This window comes from Belonocnema kinseyi, chromosome 1, assembly GCF_010883055.1.
Source record: "Belonocnema kinseyi isolate 2016_QV_RU_SX_M_011 chromosome 1, B_treatae_v1, whole genome shotgun sequence".
NCBI lineage: Eukaryota > Metazoa > Arthropoda > Insecta > Hymenoptera > Cynipidae > Belonocnema > Belonocnema kinseyi.
The window spans coordinates 91898654-91906279 of NC_046657.1; the positions used below are offsets into that span (position 1 = coordinate 91898654).

The following is a 7626-nucleotide window of genomic DNA, read 5'->3' on the forward strand; positions in this document are numbered from 1 at the left end:
CCCCCCCCCCCCCTCCTGCTTTCTGTCACTTGTTTTCCAACAACAAAAAATGTATAAAAATATCGCCATTTTCACAAAAAAATAAGACTAACACGTCCTTCCGGGTGATTGAAAATAAATACAGAGTCTGTCCATTACAGTTTGCAGTTTGAATCGCTTTAATATCTGTATTAGGATTGAAGATAATATAGCTGCACATTTTTGTACTTTTAAGCAACAATTTTTATTATTTTTTAAATTTCTCAACTACAACTGGTTCACAACAGTTTTCTCATACTCATGAATTTTTCAAATTTTTCCCATCGCCTCTTGTATAACAAATAATGCTCTAAACTTGACTGTTCTTAAATGTACCCGTAAATCCTTACTTTTTTTTTACTCCTTTAAAACTTGACTTCGCCGGGGGAACGGGGGCATGGTTACACACATCAATGACATAGCTTATACTTTTAAATTTAAATATCTGCTTTTATCCGTCTCGCAGACGGATATAACATCACATGATTTCGATGTCTTGTCTCATAGTATGTATTCTGAGGATGACTTTCGATGTACAGTCGAAACGTCAATATTGATAGTGTATTTCACCTATTAAACCAAATTGACCAATAGTCAATACCTGTTTTTGATTACATGGCATACCAACGAAAAAAAAAGTTTCGTCAAAACAGTCAAAACCTGCATAGATTGGAAATTTTTTCTCAAGAATTTTTCTTTTATTCTCAGGTTTTGATATACAAAAAACAATTGACCAACAATTTTCTAATTAAAATTTCTTTGTAGCTATTGTCGTTTTTTCCGAAAATTTAATTATTTTGGTTAGATGTATTGTTCACGATTAAAACAAAAACTACACGCCCTGTCAAAAAATGATATGGAACAATTTTTTAAAATCTTTTTTGTTTAAAAACCTATTTTTTATTTACTTTTCGTAGCTTTGTTCTTCTTTCCACAAACTTATTTTAATATTTTTAATCACATTTTTACGAATAAAACAAAAACTACGCTTCCTATAAAAAATAAATGTTAATAAAAAAATTTGTAGATCATTTTTGGTTGAAGACCGTTTGTCTATTCATTTTGTTTTTCTATCTTGTTTCACTTTTCCAAAATTTTATCATTTTTAATGTAATTTTTTACGATTAAAACAAAAACTACGAGTCCGATCAAAAAATGATTTCTACAAAATTTGCAGAACTCTTTTGGTAAACAATTATTGTGTGTTCATTTTTTTCGGTTATTGCACAGTTCGACCGAAAAATGGAATTTTCTTATTTTTTAAATATTTTTGGTGTCGCTAAAACGAGGAAACGTCGGTTAAAAAAATTGATGGTTCACATACTCAATCTTTCATTTTGGTCCCTAAAATGTATACCAAAGCGCAATCTGATCCGATTAGTCTTTCAAAAGTTATCCGGGTTACATTCGATAACGACAATGACAACGATAACAACAACAACAAAGACAACGACATCAGACAGACAATATCCTAAAACCTGTTTTTTCAGATTCAGGGGGTCTCAAACGTGAAGATTTAAAGTAATCGGCGACAGTCTCTTTTCATATAAAACTAATACCTTCTCATTATGATGAAAATATAAAAAACTTAAATAAGAAAAGCATACTGATGTAAATTTTCTGAGAAATCATAACGCAGATTATTGAGTAATTTTTCAGATATTCCTTTTGACTCTGTAGACACTCCTCGGAACAAGTAGAACACCTTTCCCCTATTAAAAATACGATGAGAAAAAATCATGAGCCATTTATTGACATAAAATGTTACGCTGCGTATTTGCGAAATTAATGAGATTAATTTATAATGTCAGAGTAAGTAATTGTTGATTTTTAACATACTTCTCAGTATCTAATTCTTATCTCTCTTGAAAGAATGTAATCTTGTTATATTTGTTCTGATATTTGTTCAAGAAAATATCAGGTTTTTTCTAAACTGGTACTTCGTTCTTACACTTTGCAGTTTGGTAATTCGTTTTATGATAAAAATTTGCTTAAGAATAATTAACTTTTTTGATGTATGTACTTTGGACCTCGCAAACTAGAAGAATGACCGGAGAAAAAAGTTCGGAGGCAAGTTTCAATAGTTTCCCATGGTTTAGATTTCTTGACAGGCTTTAGCAACAGTTTTTGTTATCTTCCATTTTGCAGCAACTCGAAACATTTTTGCATAATCCTTTAGTCCCAATACCCAAAATTTTTCGACTATCGCAATTTTGACACTTCCAGGAGTTTTTTTATAGTTCTGGTCCGACAACAGAAGAGTTCTAAAACAAACTTTCCGATCTCAAAACACTATTTCGGAAGTACTTTTAACGAAGCTGACTGCTAAACGCAGATAAACTTGAAGAAAGGGCCGATAGAATATTGAAAATGAGGAATGTATACCCTACGCCGAAACGCCAACAAACAATATACATATCTATACATGAAGAAGAAAGCAAATTAAAAATGCTAAACATTTACAATATTGGACTTTTTATATAAAAGAATAATATTTATCGGAAACAGGGTACCCAATATCGATCGTTATACGCAAACTGGTACTTTTCTCTACTTCAAATTCTTGAAACTGAGCACTACGTACAAGAAAACAGCGTGTTCGCCCTCGAGCGATAGTCGGAATCCGGAAACAAGCAGAGTAGCTTAGTCGGGACTCATTCGTGGAGTAACCACGACTCGAAGTATGATTTTAAGACTGTTTTCTCCTAAGGTGTTTTTCCACACAGACCATGACAACATTATACCTGCGCTTAGCGTTTCCTAGCGTATTAACATTCATGGCGTGCTCTCAGCGGGCGGAGAACCCTGCTGAGAAACCGTTCTGCACCTACAATCAGGCATTTCAGAGCTGTTAAAACCAAAGGATCTTCTTATACCTGAAACCAAACGTGATACGAACATTTTGTGTAAAATAAACGATCGACATTTTCTTCAAATTGTGTAGCCATATTTGCAAGCAGAGAAATTGACGCAAACTATAAAAGCCGAACAGGGATAAAGAACTATTATAGAATTTTTTTTCTAATAAACTTTTCGGGTTAACCTGGTTTTTTATCATTAGTCACGGACTAAATCAAATGCCTGCTGAAAAAATAAAAGTAAGGAAGATCGTTTTTTTTTCTTATACTTAAAGTGCTTACAGCCCAATATGTCGAAGGCATTTTTCTTAAACTTGGATTTTTTTAATAGTATGCATAGTGCTATCCCAGTATATACTATCACTTATCACTCAAGGACGCATTTTTGTAATGCAATGAAATAATCTGATAAGAGTAGTATGTCTAATTTGACATATTGGGCAAAGCCTGATTCTCTACACAGTCTACCTCACTATCCATGGACTAGGTTGCAATCAATCCCTTGAAACCTTTGAAATCCTTTGAAAACTCATAAAATTTGTTAAATATCCCAAAAAACTTCTTGAAATCTTAAAATCCCTTGAAATCTTTAAAAAATCTCTTTAAATCCGTGGATAAATTTCGAAATCTTCGGAAATCCTGTGAAAATTGATAAAATACAAAGAAAACCCTTTCAATAATTTAATACCCCAAACATTTCGTAAAATACTTATTTGAAATCCATTGCAATTCTTTGAGAACGTATGAAATTTGGAAATTAAAATATATGGGAACTCTTCGGAATCTCCTGAAATCCATGAATACATTTGAAAGCTTTAAAATCATTTCAAAGTTGAAAATACTAGAAGTCTTTAAAATACCAAGATCTCTTGGAACTTTTTACAATACTCTAAAACTGTTGAAACCCTTTCAAAACCAAATTCTTTGAAATTAATTAAGAGCGTTTAGAAGGTTCAGCGTTGTGTAAAGTTGCATCGAGTCAAAAGTGAAATTGCGTTCAAACAAATGCGCGGGTGTTCAGTGCGGGCCAGTGACGCGCATGCGCAACTATTCTGGAATGTGCCCTCTCTCCAGAAATTCATCTCCTCTGTCCACAATTCGTCCTTTATCGCGGGGCTGAAACCCCATACCTGATCCCTCTCTTCTTTGCTCATCCCGTGGTGTAGTCAACAGTACTATTGCGTACCATGGTACCTTATAATATAAATCCTTATATATTATATACGCATATCTTTGGGGTTATATCCTACCCATAGAGGATAAACATAGGCCCGCTCATTAGCGCTTTCCTTTTACCTGCCAATAAGAACCCAATAACTTAAACGAAGCTAGGCCCTAAAAATATAATCAGGAAACACTAACGATGCGCAAAATAATATGAAAAAATTTGCATCCTCATCGTGCGATGTGCGCGCGCTTTGAATGTTTCAGCGCGTCTAGGACGCGCGAATGTTAGTTCTCGCGCTTCACGCTCAGTCCTTTTATTTCCCCCACATTTATGCGCAGGCCTTTTAAAATTGAAAGTCAAAGCATCGACAACTTTTATTTGGGGATTGTGAAATCTCTGTTGTTAAAGCTCCTTCGGCTTTAACGAATACATTCTCAACACGTATCTCGTGCTTCGCACTCGATTTTGTCGAAACTGCGAACTTTGGTACATTACGTTCAACTCTATTATATCAAATATATATTACATTTATGTGTAAACACCGGCCTGGGGCTACGCATTCAAAAATTGCAAAAAAGACAACTTTTTATATTAATGATTACTTTTAATATGTTTCTTATTTTGAATCAAATTTTATTCCCAGCTATCCTTAAAAATGCATTATTTTAATAAATGTATATTATTAAAGTTCATAATACGAATTTATATTGAAACATAAATCTAATTTGTTATTTTCAATGTTATTTTTTACGATTAAAACAAAAACTACGCGTTCTATCAAAAAATTATTGATAATAAATATGGGCGAGTTTTCACTCTTTTTTTGGAAGAGCAACTTTCGTCTATTCATTTTTTTCATAGATTGTCTTATTTGTCTAGAACTTTTATTTTTAATGTTGTTTTTTTAAAGAATGAAACAAAAACTAAGCATCCTATCTAAAAATTATTAATAACAAATTTGTAGCTCTTTATGGGTTAACAACTTTTGTCATGTTTTTCTTCTCATAGCTTCTGTCGTTTGTCCAAGTAATTTTATTTTTTTATTTTTAATGTTGTCTTTTACGAATAAAAGAAAAAATACGTGTCCTATGAAAAAGTGGCTATTAACAAATCAGAAGATCTTTTTTGAATGCACAATTTTTTTTCATTGTTTTTTCGTATCTTGCATAGCTTGGCCGAAAAATGGGATTTTTTCATTTGATAATCTTGTAGGGCTTTCCAAAAGCAACTTTTTTGTTTTCCTGATTTTTTTTATCTTGATAATGCTACAACCGTGCCTAGAATTTTTTAATCTTGAAAAAAAGGGTCTTCAACATTTTGAAAATGCTCTAAATTTTTTCAATTTTTATTCAAAATATCTGGTTAACCAACTCGGTTTTTCTGTTTGATTCCTAAACACGTGTACCAAAGCACAATCCAATCTGAATAGTCTTTCAAAAGTTATCTGGTATATAGAGGATAACGACTGACGCCATCGTAAAACCGGTTTTTTTTTTCGGATTCAGGGGATCTCGAAACATGGGAGATTTAGAGAAATCCGAAATAGTTAATTTTTACATCAAACTAATATCTTCTCATTGTGATCAATAAGGAGGACAAATGCAAAACCCTATCGAAATTTTAGTTGAAAAAATTTTTTATTGATGATAAAAGATTAATTATAAATGGACGAAGCAGGTGTTATCTATTCGAACCCCACCTTTATTAATTAAATATTAAATGCAAAATAAGTAAAATATGACAAAAACATTTACAATACAGATAATTCCGCTGAATAGAAAGGTATCATTGAAATTAACATTAATTTAATATATTAAAAAATTTAGGTATCTTTTAGAATTACTCAGCTAACTTTTATTTCACAAACTATGTTATTTATTGTACCGATAACTTTTTATTTGGTAAATTTTTTTGCATCGTAGATGTTTTCGGTGAGATAATAATAAATAAACAAAATAATTTTCTCATGTCTTTAAGAATGTCAATAAAGATTTTTTTGTTAATCTATAATTTATTAAAATAAAATAACTTAATATTTAGCGTTGATATATTTATTTAACAAATACTCCGAAATCAAACAAATCGATTGATCTATTATTATCTAGAATATCATACACGCATAGACATAAGTACACTGCATATGACTAACAAATAATAAAAGTGTAGTCATTTATAATATATATAAGAAATCATTAATTTAATTAATCAAAGTGCACAGAAAAAAACAAATGTGAATATTTGTTGCGGGTAATTTTAATTTGAGTAAAGTGGAATTAGTTCGCGACGAATAAAAAAAAAGATACCGTAACGTTGACATCGAGGCATGGTAACCATGCGTAATATGGTGGGTTATCTAATCTTACCACGTGAATGTAATTTTTGTTAAATGTAAAGGTTACTCTGTAATCAGGGTAAATAATAAACTTTGTTTTTCTGTTTGCTCATTGAATAAGCATTTTGACATTTTTTTACAATGCATAAGTATTTGTAGAGCTGCAAATTTGACGCTTACTAAACTTTCACTTTTCAAACGTCAAAAATAAAAACGGAGTACTTATCTAAGGAATCAAAAATTCTGAGCACTCAAGGACTTGAGTATACGATTATATTATAAAAACTGAAAAAACTCTAATTGGTCCTTGTATTTACCTTTCGTAGTCGGGTTAACAAGAAGTGAAGATTCTACCCCGGTTCCATCAGTGTAGCCGTAATTAAGTAATTTAGTAATCCAACGTGACACAATTTACTTATATCGTATATGCAGCAACAGGTGATTGTAAGGAGCAATATTAAACACTGAGAGTAGGGGAAAGGTTGTACATATACAGAATGCCGAATACAGATTTACACACACTGCACAAGCCGCACCACACGGTGTAGAACGCCGCGGTCGCACCGCGTCTACCTGAGAATTTTCTCTCAGACTGACGCGATCTACTTTTATTGGCGTTTGTATAAACGAAAACTCCTTCACGATAATCTTTATTCACACAACACAAGCGAAATCATCATCATAAATGAGCGCATTCCTCAGAAAAGCTCCACCACTTGACACGATTCTGCGACCGTGAAACACCAATATCAAAAATAACAACATTCGCCGCCAGCGACCGGCGAGTGACTGGTGCGCGCCACACGCCGGCTTGTGAACTGAACTGACCGCGAAACCGCGCTCCTGTAACCAACCTTACCTGGTAGTCTCATACCTGCTGGATGGATCGGAATGAAACAACCTGTGGATTTGAGTGGTCACTCCAGAAGAGTACGCGCGCTTTTTAGCAGCGCACCACGAACACATTCCAAATTCTATTCAAAATATGAACAAACATCACGTTTCTATTACGCCATGTATCTATTATGTTTTATTCTAGGCCAAAGCCACATGGACCTAAATTTCAGTACGAATAGTACCGATACCTGAAAAATGGAATATTTTTACCGAAAATTCGGTACAAATATTTACTATCTTTATTGCATTTATTCGATCATCTCAGGCGCGGATCCAGAGAAGTGACCTGGGGGCAAGCGCAGGCGGCGTCGCAAAATTGGATACACATTGAGAATAAAATTATGACTAGTTAC

General features: G+C 33.0%; 1 protein-coding gene across 2 annotated transcripts in view; it reads right to left on the reverse strand.

Annotated features, from left to right (window-relative positions):
* LOC117167277 (protein expanded) overlaps positions 1–7141 on the reverse strand; it is a 188830-nt gene extending 181689 nt beyond the window's left edge. For both annotated transcript variants that reach the window (XM_033352101.1, XM_033352092.1), the window contains exon 1: positions 6694–7141. The gene's annotated coding sequence lies outside the window, so the exon portion shown is untranslated. The remainder of the gene's footprint in view (positions 1–6693) is intronic.
* Positions 7142–7626: the final 485 nt, after the last annotated feature.